We start from the raw sequence: 26,362 nt of genomic DNA, 5'->3' as shown, positions 1-26,362 counted from the left end.
TCTGTTCACTTCAGTCCTTCTACCCTTTGGCACTAAAATGAATGTAAGGTCAGAATGAGTAATACAAAGTGACTCACCCATCAGAAGAGCTTTTGGAAAACATACTCAAACTTCTGGGTCATCTCGGTTATCTATTAGCATTAATGGGGGCATATTACACCCTCACATTGAGGAGAATCTTTTACTATCAGAAAATAAATGGGGGCGCCTGGGTGGCGCAGTCGGTTAAGCGTCCGACTTCAGCCAGGTCACGATCTCACGGTCCGTGACTTCGAGCCCCGCGTCAGGCTCTGGGCTGATGGCTCAGAGCCTGGAGCCTGTTTCCGATTCTGTGTCTCCCTCTCTCTCTGCCCCTCCCCCGTTCATTCTCTGTCTCTCTCTGTCCCAAAAATAAATAAACGTTGAAAAAAAAATTAAAAAAAAAAAAAAGAAAATAAATGGAACCCTGTCATGCAGAAAATTAATTCAAATTCACAACGTGATCTGAATGGTTTGCTGTCTCTCAGATCTCCCAGAAGTCCTGCTTGCTACGCATGTGAAATTACTGCAACCCAAGTAAAATGACCGTTTTTCTCATAATTCTCCAAGATAGGAGAATTCCACAAAAGTCATTCAGAAATAAATATGCATTAAACAAATATCTGATAATATCAGCAATTTGTTTGTTTTCTTTAGAATTCCTTAGTGGAAGACTATAATCACATCCCACAAGATCACATGAATATATACCTCACCTAAGTGAGAAGAATACCCTCACTTAGGAAATTAAACAACTCTATTAGCAAGTGTGATATATATTTTAATAGGAAAAAAAAGGCACAGTGCCAAAATATGCTAGTTGTACACTCCATGTCTTGTTTGCAAAATTATTTATATTACGTTCTCTTTGTTCAACTTTAAAGAGCAGTTTCTCTCTAAATAATTGCAATAGTCTCTTCTCAAGGAAAAAAGCAATGCAGAGTATATATTATAGCTATATTTTTTGCATGAGTGGTACTTTAGCAATTTGACTTGATTGAAAATAGAGGGCTCCTTCTCGCTTTCAGAACAGCAGCAAGAATATAGAGTTCTAGGTGAGGACGAGAGCACAGACATAGACTTCTGGCAACATTAGAGACATGTCTGGAGTGAGTTGTTGCTCCACAGGAATGAACTGGCTATAAAGTTATTATGCTTATAGCCACCTTCTTAGCCTCAGTATGCAAAGGAGAGCCAAAAGTTCAAAGATATCACTTTCTGGTCAAAAGAAAAATAATAATCCTATCATACAATCTAGAAACAGTTTGCAAATATTTGAGTTCTATGAATGCAAAGTGAAGCCATGGTATTTCAATGTATTGTTACCAGTAATGGCTCCTTACTATGTACCCTCAAAAGCCAAAATGTACTTCAGTTCACATCTGGCCTTCTTAATATGAAGTATGAATGAAAACCTCCTCTGTTACCATCAGAAAGAGTGAAACACAGGCAGCAACATGCAGGTAGGAACTGGACTGTCAGGCCCACTTACCGAGCATGATGCCTCATTCCAGGCACTATCTCAATGCCTTTTGTAACAATGTTCAGCCCATTTAATGAAATACCACTGTTTGATGTCAATAAATCTTGATAAGGTAATAAAATTACCCACGAAAGAAGGTCTTAAACACTTTATGATGGAATTTGTGTCCTCTCTTAAATGATATATGCAACAACGTGATTCCATTTCTTAATAAAATTTAGAAAATTTGGATTATTCCCTCTCCCTAGATATAGTTGACAATTACATTTAAAATGCTTATTTTAATTTAGCTGTAGCCACAGAAAAATATACCATGAACCAAATCAACAATATCCAGTTTAAATCAAAGGAGACTACGCTGTTGATGATCCTAAAGCTGGTAGGCAAAACACGAACCATAAATCCATCAGGCTAAGCACTAGTCCTTATTGCTACTATGGCTGGCCAAATTTGGCTAGCACCAACACTGTTGTAAAACCATAAACCAAGAAAACTTTATCCTTAGTGCGAAAACCTAAGAATATCAAGCAGTTTCCTTTGGTTAAACGACTTTCAGTACATTTTTCTAAAACATTTCTGTTGGGATCCTTTGGTTATAATTATTTTTTTTTTCTCCACATTTGAATCGTTCCACCCTGACCCTTTATAATCCTCTGCAGCAATTACCATCGATCCTTGTGACATTGCCTCTCAGCCATATCCTACTAAAAAAACTTATGAAAATTCAAAATTTCTGAATTTTGAAAATTGTAATGGAGTCCATAGAAATCTCTCTGAAATGTCTCTACTGTCTCCCATGTCTTAGTTTAAAAACTCATTATTTATTCTACAGTGAGAGAAGAAAATACACTCATGGGAGAACTTGTTACAATGTTTAGAAGAGGAAGTTCCCCCAAATCCAAATTAAGGATTTCTTCCTAGAGGTTCAGACAGGCTCTAGCAACACATTTTAATTAATGGTATTTATGCTTATTTTTTCAATGTAAAATATGGTGTGAACCATAGTTTTAATTTAGCTCCTCTTACATGTTAGTTTTAATTTATGTGAGAGAATGCAGGTTTAGAAGAAATAAGATGAAATCACTTTTAAAGTAGACTATAACTGAGACTTCCATTAAGTTAGACTAATTTTCCCTTACTTTTACTAAGTCAGCGAGGTTTGAATTTATTTCATTGGAAAATGGTCTGTGCCAGGTAGCTAACAACAGTCCAAGTGTCTTATAGAAAGATATTTACTTGTCTTAACCTTTCTTTGCAACTGTTAGGGTCCTTGTCATTTTGACTTCCTTTCAGCTAGTGACCTCTGCCCTGCTCCAATTTAAAGATAAACTGAAAGACATTTCTCCTGGATGTGTGCTTCTTCTAGTTTTTCAGTGGAAACAGTGGCATCAAGCTGTCTAACTGATTATCTCCTGTTTGAAAGGACTTATGGGGTATGTAATTTTGTATTGGGAGAGGGGAATTTAGAAAGAAGTAAGCAGGAAGAAGTGATGCGCTCTTAGGTGAGCCCAGACTTCACTATCAAAATAAGGAAAGGTAAATTGGGAGAGACCATACACAAATCGTTCACGAGTTAGCTTTTATCAGCAATATATGTGAACACATGTGGTAACATTTCAAAAATAATTTATCTAAGCATGTGACTGGAATTGGAGTTAAGCAAATCATCTTTTGTACATATTATTCACAGAGTTTGTATATAAATACACTAAAATGGAGCACTCATTATTTAGAAAGTGTACAGAAAAGCATTTCCTATGTCATTGGTAGCTTTATATAATAGCATTTTTCCCTCTTCCTTTTCTTGCTGAGAATATGATACTCCTTGGTGTTGCTTTTGAAATCTAATTGTTCTCTTGTTGATTACAAACTAAGGGAATTAATAATAGGGTAATGTCAAAACAATGACTAGAAAAAGAGAGAATTACTCTCAACAGTATACACGCAGAAGTACACATTATTGCATAATACATATCATATACATGTATCACAACATACATAATGTGTATGTGTGTATGTACGTATACATAAAAAAGCTCATATATATAGTCGGCTCATATAAATATGTTATATATGTATATATATGTATATCATAATTTTCATTCAATTTGCAAACTGTATAGCCTATTTGTGGGGTTTCTACGGTTTTAGTTAGCTTATAAAGGGAAATCTGATAGCCACCTCTCTCCTTTATACATTATATCGTGGAAAAACTCTATAAAGAGTATCTAGCCAAACTTTTCACTAGATAATGGGGGAAATTTATTGCATAAAGACTAAAACAATCTTTATTACAAGAGACCACACCTCAACATACAATTGAGGAAAACATCTCCCTTGTGAGAAAACAAAATAAAATATGTCCATCCATCTGTGAAGCCCTGAAAAAATACACAGCTTCCCCTCTTCCCTCCCATTCTGAATTCCTATTCATTTTGAGTCAGCCTATCTTAGGCCATTAATTAGCCTTTAGGCCTTTGAGGTCACCCTCTTGATCTGTTCTCTTTATACCAAAAAGTTTTCTCAGTGAATATTAAAGATACCTGAATACTGGCTATATTGCCAAAATAATAGTACATTATATCTGATGAAATGCCTGGATTTGTAAAACCAAATTAAATATTCACTGAAGTAATTTTGAATAGCACAGGTGTTATTTACCCCAGGATAGAAATTTCTTTCTCATTAATGGGAGTTCTATGATAGTATCAATTATAATTTAAACATACTGTCATAATTAAGGCTTACATCTTTGAAAATCTGTTGTTTCAAAAAATCTTAAGCTAGTCTATTGTTTCGCATGCAAATACACACAAAGGGAACCAGCATGACCAGTGAGTTGAGTGGAAAATTTATTTAAGTTATAACTAGTGAAAGCAATTGAGCTAGGATTACTTCCTAGCTTGTACATTGCATAGCTTACTGCTTGTGATGGAAAATGTGTTGACCTAGGAAATGTGTACATACAGAAAAAACATTAACAAAGCTAAATGAATAGGATTGGAAAGCATAGGTATTCATTAACTATTTATATTAAATCACAGGGCATTTGGAAAATTCATTCTTTAAGTAGTTATAAACATATGCTCTCCCAATGTACTATTATATCTGTAGCTATCATATAAACCTACCATCTTTTATCTAATTATTTGTGTATGTGACTTATCCTCCTTTTACCAGATTATAAGCTTATAGGAGTAAGGCAGGATCATATCCAACACCTAAAACAATGCCCTGCATGTTATGGATGCATAAATAAGTAACAAACATAGAAATGAAGATTTAAACTAGCTTAGTTAAGATTATTTTATGAGTAGATTCTTTACATATAAAGGAGAGAGGGTCCCAGCCTTTCTTTTAAATCTAGTATTTTACTGTAATTATTAATAGGAGGGAGGAAACAATTTTGTATAAATGTTAGTAGACAGAATTAAAACTGCACAATCTACTGGGCAGGTTAAGGATATGTGAGCCAACTGGAAAGAACTCATGGTAAGTTTAAGATTTAAATTTGTGTTTTCTATATACACTAAGAGGCAAAGTGAATGAACATATATCATAAATCAAAAACAAACAGTAAATAAAGTAAATTTTGTATCAAAATTTAGTATTACTAAAGTAATACTTAGTATTAAAAAGCTGAGTATCCCATAAATGACATTTTGCATGTCTTCTAAGCCATGACCACTAAGTTTTCTGCACCAGAGTTAAATGGATGAATTAAAAGATGGTACGGAAGGTGTTTAGTATAAAGAAAACAACAGGGCCACAACTGCGATGCCAACTCATACAATGACTTTCTGACTCCTATGAGGTTGTTTTCCACTTTTGACTTTTCTTTTTATAAGCGCTAGCACATGTTCCTCAAAATAGTAAGAAGGAGTTGGTTGAACAATTAAAAGAGTAATAATTGGCTCTCTGGTTTGAAGATGAAGGAGGTATAGTTTGACTTTATCCAGCGATCTATGTCAGATCCTAGGGTCAGTGACAATATTACTACCATCAGTTGGCAGGGAGGCTCCAAGTACTCTCTGAACTTCCGCACATTTGAACTGGGGTTGGAATCTGAACTCGGCCGTTTTCTAAAAGTCTGACGGAAGGCAACTGTTTCGCTATTTTGAAGCCACCATTTCTTCATCTGTAATTAAGAGCTGGTGATCAACCGATGTAAAATACTGGGCACTGTGTATGGCATTTAATTAAATCTTAATACATACTACTTTTTATTATTGTTATTATCATTATCTAATATCCCTGCCAATAATAAAATTTTGTCTTTCTGTGCTATTTTTAATATTGCTTTCTATAATACTTTAAATACTAGAAAACACTGTTTTTGCATACATTTTGTTACTGACTTAGTTGTATTATTTTCAGTCATGAGAAATATCAAAAACACCGTCAGCACAGATTGTGTTTCTTCCATCTCCCACCTTTAGGTAGAAATCTATTTGTCAATCTTGGTTTAAAAATGCTAAATTGAGTGGAATTTAAGACACAAAACAGATGAACATAGGGTAAGGGAAGGACAAATAAGATAAAAACAGAGAGGGAGGCAAACCATAAGAGGCTCTTAAATACAGAGAACAAACTGAGGGTTGCTAGAGGGGTGTTGGGTGTGGGGATGGGATAAATGGGCAAAGGGCATTAAGGAGGGCACTTGTTGGGATGAACCCTGGGAGTTATATGTAAGTGATGAATCACTAAATTCTACTCCTGAAACCATTGTTACGCTACATGTTAACTAACTTGGATTTAAATAAAATAAAATAAATTTTTTAAAAATGCTAAGTCACCACTCACTTGACTTTTTAAACATCCAACAAGCCTTTTTTCCCCCCTAACCAGTTATAATTTTGAAGGAAATTATGTGAGAGATAAAGAAAAAAAAAGAAATTAAAAAATAAAATGGACATTTGATATTGGTCTACCTGCCTGATAGCTGTCAATGATAAGTGTAAATATTTCTAGGGGCACCTGGGTGGCTCAGTCAGTTAAACATCTGCCTTCGGCTCAGGTCATGATCTCATAGATTGTGGGTTTGAGCCCTGTGTCAGGCTCTGTGCTGAAAGCTCAGAGCCTGGAGCCTGCTTCAGATTCTGTGTCTTCCTCTCTCTCTGCCCCTCCCTGCTCACACTCTGTCTCTCTCTCTCTCTCAAAAAATAAATAAACATTAAAAAAAAGTGTAAATAGTTCTCATCTTTACATGTCAAGTTGTGTTACACATATACACACACATAGATACATATACATGCATACATACGTTAATGTATATATATATATACACATATATGTATGTATATATATGTGTGTATATATATATATATACACACACATATACGTATGTATATATATGTGTGTGTGTGTATATATATATATATATATATATATATATATATAATTACTTTATAAGCCAACTGTCTTCTTGGGTAGGGAATAAGATTCTCAAATCATAGACAAATAAGCATCTCATATCATCTTTTAGGATCTTGATCTTATGTTTAAGATTAAGAAAAAAATAAAATTAAGAGATGCATTATTTAAAAATTGGATACCTTTCTCAAAGGAAATCACAATCATTAGTATATAGCTCAAAAGACAACTTTAAATCATCTAAAAAGGATCAGTTGCAGTGTTAATCAAGAATCTTTCAGTAACATATTGTAGCTTTGAGAAAAGTTCTTAGTTATCAATATTATTGATTAAAATTCTTTTTTTGATCTGCACAAGTTAGTGACTGCTACTCTCTTGTGCCACAATAAAAATGAACTTTCAAATTTTAAAAAGTTGCATAATCACAGGTAACAACAGTCAAATGTAACTATGTCAAACTTAAAAATTTCCATGCAGCAAAGAAAATAATGAACAGAATTTAAAAGCAATCTATATACAGAATGGGATAAAATACATGAAAATCACGTATTCAAAAAGGAGTTAACATTCAAAATATATTATGAACTTCTACAATTCAACAACAACAAAATAACCTGATTTTAAGATGGGCAGAGAACTTGAATAGACATTTCTCCAAAGAAATATATAAATGGCAAAGAAGTATATGAAAAGATGTTCAGTATTACTTATTATCAGGGAAATGCAAATCAAAACTGCATGAGATATCACCTCATACCAGATATAATAGCCATTGTCAAAACAAACAAACAAACAAACAAACAAAGTAACAAATACTGTTAAGGATGTGGAAAAATTAGAGCCCCTAGAACACTATGGGTAGTAATGTAAAATTATGCATCTACTACAGAAAACAGTATGGGGTTTTCTCAAAAAAAAAAATAGGATTATCAATGATCCGGCAATCCCACTTCTTGGTATATACCTCAAAAAAATGGAAACAGGATCTCAAAGAGATAATTGCACACCTGTGTTCATTGCAGCATTATTCACAATAACCAAGGGGTGAAAGCAACTTAAATGTCCATTGATGGATAAATGGAACTTCCCTAAAAAAGGAACTTATGCTGTCATATTCTACAACATGGAAGAATCTTGAGGAAATTACGCTAAGTGAAATAAGCTAGTCACAAAAGATAAATACTGCAGGATTCCATATATACAAGGCATATACAACATGCAAACTCACACAAACAGCAAATAGAACATGGCTAGCAGGACCTGGGGTGAGGGGGAAATTGGGAGTTGTTCAAAGGGTATAGATTTTCAATTCTGCAAGATGAAAAACAAGAGATCTGTGTATAATAATGTTTATATAGTTAATACTACTCAGCTGTACATTTAAAAAATTAATATGTTAATTTTTTCCATGATAAGTAAATTCCATAGATGAAAGCATGTTAACATAATTTACACTTAAGAAATTCAACCCTAATATCTTGACACAAATTTTGCTAATTCCAGTTTGTAATAAGTAGAGTTGAAATAACAATTAAAAATTTGATTCCTGCCTACAATATCCTCCCATTTTAAGGAATGAGTGAAAAAAATACAAAACCCCTCTCAATTTTCCTAAAAGAAACAGGCAATGTCTTTCTTTGATAAATCTTCTCCATTGTCATAAAACAAACAAAAATATCAACTATTATAATTATCAGTGGAGGCTCTTTCTCAGAATAACCCCATGTACAGCAGAGGCCATGAAACTGTAGTTTGGAAACCTCAAGATCTTCCCTATATTCAGTCTTCAGGAGGGCCAGGCGCGAGATGCCAAACTCATTGCTGAACCCTGAGTGGCACTCACAGGTAGCAACGGTCACTGGACAGCTGATGTGAGTTTGGATCATAGTTCATCTAGCAACTTAGAAGGTAGAACATTGTGATCAAGACCTATACAGACTTTGTGCTTTATATATATTTTTACCAGGATAGCACAAATGACACTGTATTTTCTCATTTATTCACTCGTCAATTTCCCTAAGTGACTATAAATTTAGAAATCTATTTGGCCATCTCATTTATCTTGCCGTTCTATGGTCATCTTCTCATTCCCTGGTTGTGGTCCCAGGAACAAGGAGTTGTTCAGCCTGCATGTACTGAATCAGCCTGCACTATTACTGATTATACACAGGCTAAATTGCAATTAAAAAAAAATAGATGAAGGATGTTGGTCAGTTTACATACATAGTCATACACAGTCATACACTCATAAGTGTACCTGCAATAAAATATTAGGCTGATGTGTAAATTAATTGGGATTGTTTGCTAGAAGTCAAATGAGTTCATAAGTTAAATTATAAACACTCTTTTAATACAGGTGTTTTTTTTTCTTAAATATCTATGTGAAATTGCACAGTTGCCTTCATTATGGTTATTAATTTTTTTTTAAATTAGAATTTTATAAGGGTTGCATTTTCTAAAAGAAATTAGGTACTGCCATTCAATACCTATATTCAAGTTTCTCCTTTTAGGTTAATACTGAATACTCTTGCCTTAAAATATCTTAAGCAGATCTCTATTTCTGAATTAACTGCTACCTCATTACTAATTTCATTAAAAAACCTTAGTCATGTTTAACTTTATAACATTTTCAATCAAATATCAATACTGAAAAAGAGAGCTCTATGAGAAATTACTGTATTTCAGCCACAAGTTTATTCTATGTAGAGAATATGGGTGTGTCTGGGTATTAAAAATATGTTCACTCTTAAAAAGTTATCAGCAACTTTAATTTTCTTATGTGCATACTGCCTTCTAAAATCAGTGTGTGGTGGTGTATGCATGCTCTCAGAAAAATCACTCTAAATATGCATTTAAAATAAAATGAAAATGAAAAATTAATTATCTTGAAGAACTAGAGAATAATGAATCCTAAAATAGAAACAATGATGAAAGATTTAAATGCAGTTACACTGGAGAACTGATGTAAAAAGTACAGGAAGATAAAAAAGCACAGCTTTCACTTTGCATGTCCTCAAAGAAAACACAAAATCCCTGCAGCTCATAGATCCTTAATAAGACAGGCTTTGCCTGAGTGGTGGCGGCTATATTAAACATGAGATCATTATAAATGTCTGTGTTGTGAAGGTAAATTATAGTGTAAGAATTATGTTGGTTAAGAGGACTTACATATCTAGGTTTTAACTTCCTTTTCTTTTACCACTTCACATTTTTAATTAAAAAATAATCAAAGGTAAGGACCTTATCTACAAATTCTATCAGAGTGAAATATGCAATTATTCTTTAGAAAATTCCTCATCTATTGGAAAGTAATAAATTTATGAGCTTTGGAACAAAGATACGACCTTTGAGACCGATTGTCATTTGTTCAGTATAGGTCCCATTGGTTGCGCCAAAGGCCAAGAAATGTCAGAGGTTAGGGGCTCTGTCTTGGCACCTAGGAGAGTAGTGCACACTGACTAGATGTTTGGTGTGCTTGAATTTAACTCTTCAGGACATTATTAAGTCCATATGCAAATCCTCTTGAAGTTCCAAACTGTGCATGTGTCTCAATTAATTAAGAGTCTCAAATCTGGGACCCCTAATTTTAAAATGTGGATATTCAAGTAAGTGTACCACATGGGACAAGTCACTTTGATTCATGGAAATTGCTGTTAATTCAGCTGGAAATTTAGGCAGATGTCCTCACTGCAAATCAGATTCGTTGCAGAAAGTATTTTTTAATCTGTTTCTTTTCAAACATTCTTCACTAATTTTAAAGCTTGAAAAGTATCAGGAGTATAAGAATGACTTAAATCTGATTAAAGATAATTTTTAAACTTTGAACATATCAATAAAAAAAGAAAAAAAAATTAAAATATCTTTGACCTTGAAAGAAAGACTAAAATACTGGGAAAATTTCTTAAAATGACTAAATGTGTTAACCACTGTCTTTCTATGAAAACAAAACAAAGCTAAAATATTCTCATCCAAAATATCTCGTCCAAAATGAAATAGTTTCTTTTTCAACAATAAATTCACCGACAGATTTAGAGATCTGGCAAGATAAAGAAAATCACATTAAATATACACAGGAACCAAAAAAGGGGCTTGATTTAAAATGACAGTTTGGCAGCTAAGTTAGGGTTAAAGTGATTCAATGATAATGGTCTTGAGTTTCTACTAACAAAGTGGTAACAAACTGACTAAAAATTTCAGACTCCAAAACCGTAGTATTCTCAAGCCTACATTAAACACAAAGAGCAGGAGCTCTTCTTCGTATCCTCAATATTTCTTTTTCACTTTCCCAAAGCCAAAATGTTATCATTTTGTATAAAAAAAAAAAAAATCAAAGCCAAATGGTGAAAATGCAAAAATGTGGCTAAACAAATAGTCAAAATTTCAATGGTTTTATCTGCAGCATGCCCAGCAACAAAACAAAGCCAAGATATTGTCCATCTTTTTGACAAAGAGCCTCAGAGGTCCAGAGTGACATGCCCGAAGGCTGGCACGTGATTGGGCTAATTAAATTAAATAGCAGGAAACAGCTTTTCCATATGCCACTGCCTGGCCACACACAAACTGTAACAGTAAATCTTTTATACTATACAAGGAAAAATGTAACCATTAAAAAATATACAGTATCAGCACACCATCCAAGAATCAGAAGCTGAATATTCACATAAACTCCCTGACCTGGACTTTAATGCCAAATGTCTAAGAACTTCCTAATTCACTTTAGGAGCCATCCAAAAGCCCATGGTAATTAAAGAGGATGAAAAAGACATCCACCACCTCCCCCCCAACCTCCCATCACCACATCCACCAAGGTTTACCAACACTTTAATTTAAGCCAATTTTCTGATTGCTTTAAGGACATATTTTTACACCAAATCAAATCAAAACCTCAATACTTCTGAATCGAAGTTAAAAATCCATTCCTTATTTTTTACCACGTTTATATCCTCTCTCTCCATTACCCACTGCAACTTAAGAGATCAATTGAAAAAAGCATAAAGCCTTTGTAATCTCTTGAGAAAATTCTTCTCCCAGGCACCACCCTCCCCACTGCTTAGCCAATAACATAATTTTCTCTAAGTTTGCCACTGCAGTTCTAGCTTTTGTTCAAGACAACATTATTTTAAACACATCCATATTTTCATGTTTCTAGAAGAATTTTCCTGGCTTGGTAGGTGCTACCCATTTTTATCAATCATGGTTTTCATTAGCTTTGATTTCTACTTGTCATCTTAAATAAAGAAGCACTGTGATGGAAAAATAAAGTCAAGGAAACTGCTTCCCAGGGATCCTGGGTTAGAATATTGCAAGGTAACTTTAACTTAGAGACGAAAAAAATTCAGAATCAGTGCAGACAGACATGGCTTATCTGTTTAAATAGAAACATTAAATACATAATACAATATACAAACTGTAAGTGATACTCAATTGGGGGGGGGGGGAGAATTACATTTATGGTAACCAGTATGCAGATGTTATAAATATTTCATTATTTATGCTTTTCATACTTGAATTCAGGATTTTCATTAGACTTATTATTATTACTATGTGAGTTGACTGAATTAATAGACCATGAGCTAACAAAATTATAGTATAATCTTTAATGACAAAAACACACCCAATTCATGGAGGTTACTCAGGAAAAGAATAAAAGAAAGAAAGCTGAGAAGGAGGAGGTAGAGAAAGAAAAAAATCTAACATTTCAAAGTGAAATTTGAAAAGGTTTTTCAAAACTAGTATTACTGTTTTTTACTTGGTTTATTTCACATAATTGCAAGATGCCAAAATGTCATTCAGTACACACGGGTTGGCAATGCCCTTTTCAGTATGTGTTTGTCTATATATGCCAGAAATCAATAAGCAATTATTATTATTATTCCTCCATGTCCCCCTTTGAAATTAATGTTTGAATGTGAAGATAACCAAAACCCAAGAAATTCAATGAGACAATGGTCATGCCATGTAGAATTGAGTGGTAAGTGACCAGATTCTAAAGTGAACCCAGGCCTAAGAGTTAAATCAGCTCCCTCTCCCTTTACCATCCGCAACCCCCCACCCCCCCCAATCAAAGCTGTATTTATCTCTTCACACTTTCCTGATCATGCTCCCTTCTGCATTCTCGTTCCTCCCACATGGCCCTGGGATAGGATTAATAACTCCCTAGGGTCACCCATCCCTGTAAACATCCAGGACGTTCAATAGATGCCCAGAGAGCATACTCATTAGTGAGAGAGAAAAACCAGGTTGAGAGTCATGGCAGCCATAGACCAGCCCTAACAAAACTGAAAATCGAGTCTTGAAAGGTTCAAGTGATCAATGTTATTTAAAGAAAGACAACAAATTTAAATTGTCTGGCATCTAATGAAAATTTATTAGACATTAAAAGGAGCAGAAAAATAAGAACAATGTTCAAGAGAAAAATTAAGGAGTAGTAGCAGACACAGAAATGTTGGAGACAGTAGAATTAACAGTAAAGGGCTTTAAAGTGAGTATTATAAATATGTCCAAAGGTTTAAAGGGAAATGAATAAAAGGATATAAATGGAAAATACATAAAAGAACTAAATGAAATCTCTGAAAAATATACTACCTTAATGACGAATTTGTTGGATGTGAATAAGTTTATTCACTAGAAGAAAAAATGAGTATGGAAATAGAAACTGCACAAACTGAAATAAAAAGAGAAAAAAAGAACAAGAAAAGAATGTACAGAGACTTATAGAGTGGTGAGATGATATCAAGTCATCTACTCTGGGTGTACTTGGAGCCCCAAAAGAGAAGGAGAAATATTAGAAGAAACAATGTCTCACATTTTCCAAAAATTTAAAAAGTACAAACACCCACATGCAAGAAGCTCAGTGAACCAAAGCAGGACCAAAAAAAAAAAAAAAAAAAAGGGAAAGAAAGAAAAAAACCCTCTACACTGAGCAAAATCACAATCAAATTGCTGAAAACCAGTGATAGCAAGATAATAAAAATACATAGATGAAAAACACACTATCTGATGTTACGACTTGCTATAAAGCAACAATAATCTAAATTCTGTGGTATTGTTGTAAAGCTAGACATATATATCAATGGAATCAACAAAGAGTTCAGAAATTTACTCACACATATATGTTCAATTGATTTCCAGCAAAGGCATCAATATAATTCAAAGGAACAATGATAACCTTTGCAAAAACTGATTCTGAAAAATTTAAGATACTTATATAAGATATGAACCTCAGCCTTTCTCCACATCATACACACAACTACATGGCTCAAAATGGCTCTTAGCTTTAAATGAAAAAACAAAACTAGAAGAAAAAAAAACAGTGAAGCAAATTTTTCTTAGGACATTAAAGGGTTAACCGAGAAGAAAAAATTGATAGATCGGGACACATCAAAATTAGAACATTCTGCTTTTCAAAATAAAAATCAAAGCTATAGGCTGGTTGAAAATACTTGCAACATATATACCTAGAAATTGATTGTATCCAGATTATATGTTACTCCTGAAACCAATAATAAAAAGACAGACACTTCGATAAAAAAAAAAAAACAAAAAAAAAAAAACATGCAACATAGCTGAATCAATAATTTACCAAAGAAGTTCTACAAATGGTCAATAAGCACATGAAAAACTGCTCAACATCATTAGACATCAAGAAACACAAAACAAAACTACAATGAGATTCCATTACACAACCGCTAGAGTGCATACAGTTAAAAAAATCTGATAGTACCAAGTGTCAGTAACAGGACTCTCATACCTTGCTGATGAGAATGTAAAATAATAAACAATCAAAAATAATTTGGCAGTTTCTTATAAAGTTAAGCAAATAGCTCACAACTCAACAATTCCACTTCCAGGTATTTACCCAGAAGAAATAAAGACAAATGTCTACAAAGACAGCAGCTATATTCTTAGTCACTCATGCCTGGAAATAACCTAATTCTTCATCAGTAGATGAATGTATAAACAAATTGTGGCATATCCATACAATGGAAAGCTATTCATAAATAAGAAAAGACCATTATTACTGATACATTCATGGATGGATATAGAAGCAATCTTTGAGAGGAAAAAAATAATCCAGATGGAAAATATCATAGACTCCGTGTATATAATTTATTTACATGAAATTGTAGAAAAATAAAAACTAATGCATAGTGACAGAATACAGATGAATGATTGGGGAGTGTGGGTAGAGGCTTGATTAAAAAGAAGCAGGAAAGAAGTCTTTGAAATGGTATAAATATTCTTTATCTAGATTTTGGTACACACATTTGTCAAAATTCATCAAACTGTACATATATAATGAGTGAATTGTTGTATTTACTTTTCAAGAGTAGATTAAAAAATCAGTAAGATTTAGAGAGTTAAAGTAACCAAAATAGAAACTTTACTTTAATTCATTTATTTATTTAAAAAAATTTTTAATGTTCATTTATTTTTGAGAGAGACAGAGTGTGAGTGGAGGAGGGGCAGAGAGTGAGGGAGACGCAGAATCTGAAACAGGCTCCAAGCCAGCAGCAGAGAGCCTAATGTGGGGCTCGAACTCCCCAACCAGTGAGATCATGACCTGAGCCCAAGTCGGTCACGTAACTGACTGAGCCATCTAGACACCTCTAATTCATTTAATTCAACATTTCAATTCAAATTATTATGGGACAAAGAAAACCCATGACATTAGAAATTGTGACTTTTTTAGGGCACCTGGGTGATTCAGTCACTTAAGTGTCTGACTCTTGGGTTCGGCTCAGGTCATGATCTCATGCTTTGTGGGTTTGAGTCCCACAGCTGGCTCCGTGCTGACAGCGTGGAGCCTGCTTGGGATTCTGTCCCTCCCTGCTTGTTCTCTCTCTCTCTCTCTCTCTTAAAAAAGAAAGAAAGAAATTGGGTCTTTTTTGAATCCCTGGGAGAACCCCTTGGGGGAAAAAAAACATATCTGCTTCTGTACCTAGAAGACAATTATATTGAGATACAACTAACCACTATACATATATAAAGGTATACAGTATAGAGTAACACTTAAAATTTGCATGAGGTAAAAGAAAACTTAAAAAAAAGAGAGAATCAAGTTGAATATTTTGATGAGTTGTCAGATGATTCAAGCAATAAAAGAAAAATCAAACCATGTATAATAGGTACCAGAATACTGAATGTTAAATTTACTTTGATTGGTGAAGCATAAATAAAGAAAAGAGGGATTTGATATTATTACCATCATGGCCAAAACATATTTAAGATGCTAAAAAAATACAGTGTAAATTAAGCTTATTCTTTATCATGTTAAATGAAGGTAAAAGAGAGAGGATTGATGACTATTCAAAACAAGGGGGCAATTTACGAAGATGGAGGCATCAATGCAGAATTTCTTGTTCCCAGATGGAACAAGTTTAACATTCCACCCAACTGGAGAGAGTAGAAAAAAAAAATCCTCCCACCCAAAAAAAGATTCTCAGAGCATTTGTTAAAAAGCAAAGACTCAGAAAAGTTTAGTACTTGTTTTTTTCATCCTGACTCCAAAGAAAGGCAAAGCCCAATGCAAATGTCACAAGAGAATCCCTTGTAGGCTACCAGGCAAGGCCAGTTTTCTGAGTTGTGCTGAACTCAACTTCCTCATTGATGGCTTTGGTGCTGTTAATGGGGTGGGAATTAATGCTATAGAGGAGAGCTGGGCATAGACAGAATTTATCAGAAGACCTTCTCCCTGGTCGGTATAGTTTCTTAATACATCTCTTGGAATAAAGATCATGTTGATCATTCAGACCTGGAGTTGTTTTAAATTTGCTGAATCCTTAGTTGAAATCTGTTTTTTCAGGAAAAGTCTTGGGGTTCTTTTTATGGTCTGTAAAGGAGGAGGAAGAAAAGCGAGTGGAGAGGAAGAAGAGTAATGCATTCCCACAGTCTTCCAAAGAACATCCCAACCTAGGTATTTCCCCACAAATTGGGCGGGACTTGCAGCTGAATCAGTTCTATACTGTCTTCCTCCTGCAGTGACATAGGCCATATATATATATATATATATATATATATATATATACACACACACACATATATATATACAGTGCCATTTTCTGTGTGCTGGGACTTGAAAAAGTTGGGGAAGCACCGATCTAAGGCTTTTAATTAACTGAAGAGAAAGTTATTCACTATTAAAAAGTTAAACTAAATGTTCCTACTAAGAGGAAGAAAGTTACAAACGTTCCAAGAAGCTCTTAGTGATGTTATATTAACAATGACATTAATAGCAATGGCTAATTTTTACTCGGCAGCAATTTTGCTAGCACCTATTATATTATTTACATAGACGGATCCATTTAAACTTCACAAACACTCCAACAAAAAGATGATAATGTTAATCATATTTGACAAATGAGTAAACTGAAGTTTGGCACCACTAAATACTTTGCTCCAGGTGGAGTTGACAGTAGATGTTGAATTTGGAACTCAGGCCCTCTGACTATTGAACCAGCATTTGTAACCACTAGGCATCTACATCTAAAAGGCAGTTCCACAAGAGGATCTCAAAGACAATGAGAAACGCCATGATTTAACTTTGATGTGTGTGTAGTCAAAACAACATAACAATTGTCATGTTCAGTAACACTTCTATTTAAATATCTGTAAAGATGAAGTCGATTCAGTCTCTAAAATTAATACGCGTAATTTTTCTTCTTTCTATGCTTTACCTTTCAAAAGCTATCTATAGAATACATGGATATAGAAAAATTAATACTATAGAGAGACCATGAAAATTATCTGATGTGCTGTATTTTTATCTAAAAATGTGTCTAGTAGAATAATGATTCATATAGAATACAAATGATCACAAATCAATTCAGTTTATGGAATATCAAGTAATCAATTCATCAAGAAAAAAAATCCATCATTAACCCCTGGCAAAAAATAAAAATTAAAAAGTGACTATTATCACTAGAGCCAGAGTAAAAAAAAAAAAAAATATATATATATATATATATGTATATATATATATATATAATGTTATGTATATATATACATATATATATGTATATATAATGTTATATATGTATATATATATATGTATATATGTATATATTATGTATATATAATGTTATATATGTATATATATATGTTATATATGTATATATGTATATATATAATGTATATATGTATATATATGTTATATATGTATATATGTATATATATAATGTATATATGTATATATTATGTATATATAATGTTATATATGTATATATATAACATTATGAGGGTTGAAACTACAGGATACCATTTAGATTAAACTATTAGGTAGATATTGTAGGTTCTGTTTACAGAGAATGTGAACAGGGCATTGGTATTTTACAGTACGTTCATTAAATCAGTATAAAGACTACACTGATGCGGAAGGAGGTTATTGTAATCGTAAAAGAATGAATTTGTGTTACTATTAATTAAGATATTGACCAGGGAAAGCAGAGCCAAAGAGAAAGTACAGAGAGATGATGGCTTGGAAATCAGAAACAGGAGTATTGCAATTGCTTATTAGAAACAAAGGAGAGGAAATAAAGGTGATTTCACAATAATCTTTCCAGTGTCTAAAGAGTGGTTCCATGGATAAAATGGAAAAGCCAGATAAAACAGCATATTTTAAAGACAGTGAATTTAATAACTGAGATGAGAGTGGAGAAATAAGTGAATTTTCCTTACAACTGATAAGTATTAATAAACATTTGATAGACTTCAAGTTACCTTTAAGGTAAAGAACAGGAGGTCTTTAAACCCTTAAATCATTAAGATATGCATATCCCTTCTAACACTAACAATTTACATGTGTATGTTAAACTGAGTAACAGCAATAGAAAGATAATGGCATGAGCAAATATTGGTTTGTTCAAGTTTGATAGCCCACCTATTTCTATTTTTTTTTTTTTAATTTTTTTTTCAACGTTTATTTATTTTTGGGACAGAGAGAGACAGAGCATGAACGGGGGAGGGGCAGAGAGAGAGGGAGACACAGAATCGGAAACAGGCTCCAGGCTCCGAGCCATCAGCCCAGAGCCCGACGCGGGGCTCGAACTCACGGACCGCGAGATCGTGACCTGGTTGAAGTTGGACGCTTAACCGACTGCGCCACCCAGGCGCCCCAGCCCACCTATTTCTAAAATGATGTCTGTTTTAGTGATGTCTGATGTAGTGAAGTCTGTTTACATAATATAAAATGAAAGATGATCTGAAGCAGGATTCTATAACAGAAAATATAATGTGAGCCAAAAATGTAAGCCACATATATAATCTTAACTTTTCTAATAGCCACATTAAGAAAGTAAAACAGGCAAGATTAATTTTAATAATGTTACATAATCTATTTAAAATATTATTTTAATATGTAACCAAATACATCTTTATCACTTAGGAATATATTTTTCCTACTATGTCTCTGAAATCTAGTGTGCATTTCACACTTACAGCATATCTCAGTCATACCAGTCACATGTTAAATTCTTGATTGATACAAGTGGCTACCAGTTTGGACAGTACAAATATAGGGGTCTTTGCAGAAATTCTGTCAACAGAGACACAAAGATGAAAGCAAAGAGGAAAACACGGGTTCAACATAAAATTTAAGGGTAAAGAAGACATGAGTAAAAATGAGTAACCAGGATAGAATTTTGTCTTACAAATGAGGAAAAATAACTCTGATTTAGTTTTTTTTTTTAATTTTTTTTAATGTTTATTTATTCTTGAGACAGAGAGCGTGAACAGGGGAGGGGCAGAGAGAGAGGGAGACATAGAATCTGAAACAGGCTCCAGGCTCTGAGCTGTCAGCACAGAGTCTGACACAGGGCTTGAACCCACGAACTGTGAGATCATGACCTGAGCCAAAGTCTGACGCCCAACCAACTGAGCCACCCAGGTGCCCCTCGGATTTAGTTTTTAAACATCACCAGAAAAAGGCATTTCTTAAAGGAAAAATAAACTTAATGTTTTGTTCAGTTTATATTAGGTACAATAAACAGCAAGATTGTAGCATTTATATGGTTATTGGGAAGAAAAAGGAAAGGAAGAGCCTCAAAAGCCAGGAAGCAACAAGAGATAATAACAGGAAGGGGAGAAATGCAAGACCAATATCAGCTAGAAATAAAAAAAAAAATGGAGATGCTGCATGAGAAAATGGAGACCAACAATCATTAAGTTCTTATCTCTTTAAAAATAACTCAAATGGAAGAACATTTTTTTAAAAAAGTGTATATAACTCAAAAATGGATAAAAGACCTAAAAGTGCTAAAATTAAAAACTCTTAGGGGCACCTGGGTGGCTCACTTGGTTAAGTGTCTGACTTCGGCTCAGGTCATGATCTTGCGGTTCATGAGTTCAAGCCCCCCATCAGGCTCTGTGCTGACATCTCGGAGCCGGGAGCTGCTTTGGGTTCTTCATCTCCCTCTGTCTCTCTCCCCCTCCCCTGCTCATGCTCATGCTCTGTCTCTGTCTCTCTCTCCCAAAAATAAAAAAAAAAATAAAAACATTAAAAAAATAAAATAAAAAACTCTTAGAAGGAAACAGGGGTATACATCTTTGTGACACTGGATTAGGCAATGGTTTCTTAAATATGGCACCAAAAGCACAAGCAACAAAAGAAAAAAAGAGATAAACTAGACTGCAGCAAAAATAAAAATGTTTGTGTACCAATAGAAACATCAAGAAAAGGAAAGAAGACCCACAGAATGGGAGAAAAAATTTGCAACTCATATATTTGATAATTTGCAATTCACATTTTGGATATCCAGCAAATATATTTAAAAACACTTAACACTCAACAACAAAAAGACTAAGAAGCCAATCAAAAAATGGGCAGAGGACTTGAATAGATATTACCCCCAAAAGATACAAATGGTCACTAAGTAAATTTAAAGATGCTCATCACCATTAGCAATTAGCAAAATAGGAATCAAAGCAGCAATGAGTTGATATTTCACATCCACCAGGATGACTGCAATTTAAAAAAAAAAAATAAAATAACAAGTGTTGGAAGGACGTGGAAACATTGCAATCCCTCTTATACTGCTAGTGGAAAACAATCTGGCAGTTCTTCACAAGTAAACAAAGTACCATAGAGCCCAGCAATTTCACTCCTAGGTATATACTATGCATATACTCAAGAGAATAATGTATGTTAACATAAAAGCTTGAACATGAACATTTATAGCAGCATTACTCATAGGAGCCAAAGAATGAAAACTATGTGTCCTTCAACTAATGACTGCATAAACAAAATGTAGTATAGTCACACAATGGAGTATTATTCAGTCATAAAAAGGAATGCAGTACTGATACACGAACCTTGAAAACATTATGCAGAGTGAAAGAAGCCAGACACACAAAAGGCCACATAATATATGATTCATTTATATGCAGTGTCCACAACAGGCAAATCCATAGAAACCTAAAGTAGATGTCAGGGGCTGGAGGGAGGGAGCAAAGGGGGAATGATTGATTAACTGGTAGAGGATTGCTTTCAGTTGATGAAAATATTCTGGAATTAGGTAGTAGTGACAGCAGCACAGCATCATGAATATACCAAAAACCCACTGAATTGTATACTTTAAAATGGACAAAATGATAAATTGTATGTGATGTGAAATTTATCTCAACAAAAACACAAAAACAAAAAACTATGTTGCAACAAATAGCTCACAACTTGTGAAGAAAAATAATTTGCCAAGTATTGGTGAATAATACTCTATAAACAGGCTAAGCAATTATTTAAATTAGAAGAGAAAAATAAACGAAAAGGACAAATACTATCAAAGAAGTAACAGCAGTAAATATTGTGAGAATAATCTGTAGTCGAGTTAAAATGAAATTAAACAGAACAATACACAAAAAATAGAATATAGTCTATTTTGGAAACTATGAATGAAGAGTTCAAGGATCTTAGGTAAAAGCTATTGAAAATCAGGCCATAATTCAGGAAGTGGTTTAGGGCCCTTGGGCACCTCCAGAACATTATATCTGAATCAGACTCCCCCAAAGGGCTTAAAAAATTACATGCCTGGGCTCCATGTTGGGACAACAGAATCAGAACCTCTAGGAGGTGCAGTCAGAATCTGAATTGCCAGCAACTTCCCTCAGGAGGATTTTTATGCATCTTTCAACAGAAAAATCACCTAGAAAGACAAGAACTCAAGACAAATGTCTCTGTTCTTCCTCTCCCCAACATTTTATACAGACTATTTTAGCTCAAAATAATTATCAAGAGCAGAAGTCAAAAAAAGGTTTTAAAAGGCAGCGTTCTAGGTGCTTAGAAATTGGGTTCTTGGCCTTGGTTGGGAAATAAAGATAAGAAGTGGCAAAGGAGAGCTTGACCTAGTTGAAATCTTCTCTCCTCTCCCCCCAAAATTAATCTCAAGGGCAGGTATTCTGTTTTCCCTCATCCTAACACTGGCTTGGGTCAGAAAAAAAGAAACTCACAAATTTTCATGACTCAAAATGGTTGAATATCATGTGTCCAAGAATTAAGTCTCTCATCTGTGCATTAGACAAAAAAAAAAAAAAAAAGTCCTGATCTCCTACTTTACAACAAGGAAACAACGATTAAGAGAAAATTGATTCAAAACAGTTTGGAAATGCTGATGGGGGGCTGGAAGAAAGGAGAGAGAGAGAAGAGAGAAGAAGAGAGAAGAGGGAAGAGGGAAGAGGGAAGAGAGAAGAGGGAAGAGGGAAGAGGGAAGAGGGAAAAGAGAGAGAGAGAGAGAGAACTGGTGAATTAATAAACCTGTATAGGTGAAAAGAATTGTTGCATTAAATGCAGTGCAGTAGTAAAAGGAGAGAACAAGAACTCCAGTGCCAGAGTGCCTGGGTTCGAATTAGAGCTAGACTGTCACTGATTGGGTGACCTTGGCCTTATTTAACTTCCTTGTGCCCCAGTGCCCTCATCTCTACAATGAGAGATAATATCTACCTCATAAGGTTGTTGTGAGAACTAAACAAGTTACTAGCCATATGTTTGCAATAGTTAAAAGTGAAAGTCTTTTTTTAAATCAAGATGACCCCAAAAGGTTGCATGGTCTAAACCTTCCACCTTATAACTCTTAAAGAAGGTATTATAAAATGAGAATAGAGAACTTTTTAAATCTAAATAGATAAGTTCTGAAAAGTCACATTCCCAGCATCTTGTTTTATTTGCCAGAATTCTTTGATTGCCCTCCCGTACTTTCCTTTTAAAACCCCAATGGAGGAATTATCAAGAACAAAGGGAATGGTAATCTACATCTAGAATTCCTTCTCTTGCATTTCCAAGTTCTTGATTGTAATTGGTAATTACCTTGATTATTTATCATTATTAACTCACAATTGTATACCCACAATTCCGTTTCCACTATCGAAATAATCACAAAGAAATGCCAAATTAAAAAAAAATAATCTTGTCTACCTATATATCCATTGAGCACTAGGTTTCAAAAAAAAACGTTGAGTGTCTGAGTTCCTTTTTAATATCCTTTAGAGAAAAAAGTATAAAACTAAGTAAAAATTTCTTAAAGATAATCTTTTTCAGATTAATTAAAAGTAGCAGTCTCCATTTCAGCAGCCACCTTTACCAATGAGAAGGTGGATTTTTACTTCCAGAAGAGGAAATCTAATGTTTAGTAACTGCAATTCCTGGCAAAAAGTATTTTTCTTAAAGAAAAAGTTTTTAACATGAGATTGATACTTTTTATTGAACTTCCACTTTACAGTTTGAAAATCAGAAATGCAGTATAAAACCATTATCTAATTGGTTCCTCCAACTCCTTTTTGAGGATCTCTGGTATCAGGTTCTTCTTGTAATTTTATAAAAAGCCTAAAGGCAGGGCGCCTGGGTGGCTCAGTCAGTTAAACGTCCGACTTCGGCTCAGGTCATGGTCTCGCGGTTTGTGAGTTCGAGCCCCACGTCGGGCTCTGTGCTGACAGCTCAGAGCCTGAAGCCTGCTTTGGATTTTGTGTCTCCCTCTCTCTCTCTGCCCCTCCCCTGCTCATGCTGTGTCTCTGTCTCAAAAATAAATAAAACATTAAAAAAAAAGTCCAAAGGCAATTTTTAGAAAATTATAACTAACGGTATTCCAACAATTTTGATCAAATTATCAGATTTATGGCATTATGGAATAATAATCCATTTTGTAACAGTGATATTTAGCTCCAGAATTCTTAATAATCCAATGCAATATTGTTGTGAATTGGAGTAATTTTAATTTGTAAGACATTAAAGTTTAGATTAAGGGAATCAAAGAATATAAAACAACTATTTTTAACCCACTGAGACAAAAACAAGGTAACACATTATGAAGTTATGAAGTACTGACTGATTTAAATTTTGCTAGCAACTGACCAGAAGAGGAGCACAGTCTGTCAAGGCGCATGGATGTCTATGGTCCAGTTTCCTTTACCTGAGCCAGGCTCCTTGTTCTTTACTCTAGCACTAGAATCATTGTTTCCATCTAAGGGGAAGTCATTTAATTATTTTTTTCTCTTTAAATTTATGGACTATTACTTTATATTTGTAGGTCAGGCTGTCACTGTAATAGATAAAATTATTATGATACATGGAACATTATTTATTTTATTATTTACTGAGTGCTTGTTACACTGAAGGAATTATGTTAACCTTTTTAAAAATATTTTTTTAAGTTGAGCAAAGTTAGGAATTAACATTTATCAATATAAAGTTTTATATTTGGAAGGTGACATCAAAGATGATGACATATCATGAAAAAAGAGGCCACACTGGGGAAATGAAGAGGCAACAAATTTTACCTGTGTTTGCTATCTGATAATGGCTGACATAAGTAGGTTAAAATCATTGTTGGATTTATTATTTTTAATGGCACGAGAAATAATTGCTCAAAATATCTTCATTTTCTTGTTTCGACAACAAATGGCAAATATATTTTGGTATACGAGACCTAGTGCATGAGCTTCAAATTCGATTAAATAGATCAAGTTTACACAAAGCCAAATGTATGAAAGGGGATCTTTTAAAAAAAACTTTATTTGAGAAAGGAAGAGACTTATAACAGAAGGCAAGAAGGAAACATACAAACAATATATTTACAACACAAAACAAGAGATCACCTTCAAGGGTGTAAATTATAATAAATACAGTAGATTTTAAAAGAGACATATATCAATTAATTCTAAGATGAATTAAGTCCAGCTTTCTTTTTCACTGGTTCCAGGTAGTTTCTTGATTAAATTCAAAGACTATCAAATTCAAACAATTAATGTCCACCAACTGTACTGATGAAGCTAGCTCTCTCAAATGACATTATAAAAAATAGGTTTTTTTTTTTGTTTGTGATTACATATCTTTGAAGTGATATTATACAAAAGTCTGCTCAGCCACATGTTCCTCCCCAAATAAAATGTATTTTAAAAGATGCACTATCCCTTTTTTATGAGATTGAAAGAAGACTTTAAAGAAAATGAATATTTATGAGATGGAAAAAATATACAATTTTATCTTAGGAATGCCATATTTTTAATGCAAAACAACTGACAAAAAGTCATTTTAATCTTAAGGAATATACTAACCAAAATATGTTGGTAATAGGAAAAGTTGCCTATTATAGCTATTTGTCAAATTATCAGAAGGACTTTCGTTATATGGAAAAGTTTTAAACTTTCTAACTTCTAGTTATATTAATTTAATTTGAATGGAGACTTTTTAAAAAAGGATAATGTATCTTTAGCAGTGACCTTTTTTTAAGAAATATTTTTAAATGTCACAGCAAAATGTAAACAACACGTGCCAATAACATACAGTTGTTACAATGTCTACATTTGGCAAAATTGTTCTATCTCCTTTGAAACAGGATACTACACCTTAAAATACCTTGGATTTAGAAATATAAATATTTTAATAGAAAAAAACCTCACAAAGATTCTAGGTCAATTTGGATTATCCATATTAAAGGGGTCTTAATACAGAGAATCTTTAACTAGCTTAACAAAAGTAAACCTATAAAACAAGGTAAACATATCAAAAGGGAGTATGAAGGAAATGTTCCAGTGAAAAGCTTCCTTAACAATTTCCCTACTTGTGGTGTTATTTTCTTAGACAATAAATCAATTCATAGAGTGCCCTTTAAAAACAGAAAGAGTAAAACACTATCCTCCGTTTTTCCCCCCCTACATTCCTCATTACATGAATCACTTGGACTTCCTGCTTCCACAAGGCATTTCCTGTTCAGCCGCATAGAATCAGTTTTCTGTAGAACAGCAGGAACCTGACAAAGAACTGACTTAAATAAACAGAGTCTTCTGTTGCCTTCAAAGTTGTTTGTATTTCATAGCATCAAAGGACACAGTCCTTCTGAAGGTGCATTATATACAAGTAGATTCTGTTGTTAAGCCTAACTTTCCTAAATTTTTATTTGCCAACATGTTATGGTATATGCCGGGTCATTATGGAATCATGCCTAAGAGATCCTAGTGATATGATTATGAAATATGATACACCTTCTTCTTTTAAACATAATTGTGACT

At 33.8% G+C, this 26,362-nt stretch overlaps 1 protein-coding gene across 14 annotated transcripts in view; it reads right to left on the bottom strand.

Annotated features, from left to right (window-relative positions):
• The window catches only part of HDAC9 (histone deacetylase 9), a 944,501-nt gene that overhangs the window by 346,993 nt on the left and 571,146 nt on the right, over positions 1-26,362 (bottom strand). The gene's annotated exons all lie outside the window — the stretch shown is intronic.

Source organism: Leopardus geoffroyi, chromosome A2, assembly GCF_018350155.1.
Source record: "Leopardus geoffroyi isolate Oge1 chromosome A2, O.geoffroyi_Oge1_pat1.0, whole genome shotgun sequence".
Taxonomy (NCBI): Eukaryota; Metazoa; Chordata; class Mammalia; order Carnivora; family Felidae; genus Leopardus; species Leopardus geoffroyi.
The sequence above is the reverse complement of the archived record's forward strand: the minus strand, read 5'-3'. Positions and strand labels throughout refer to the sequence as shown.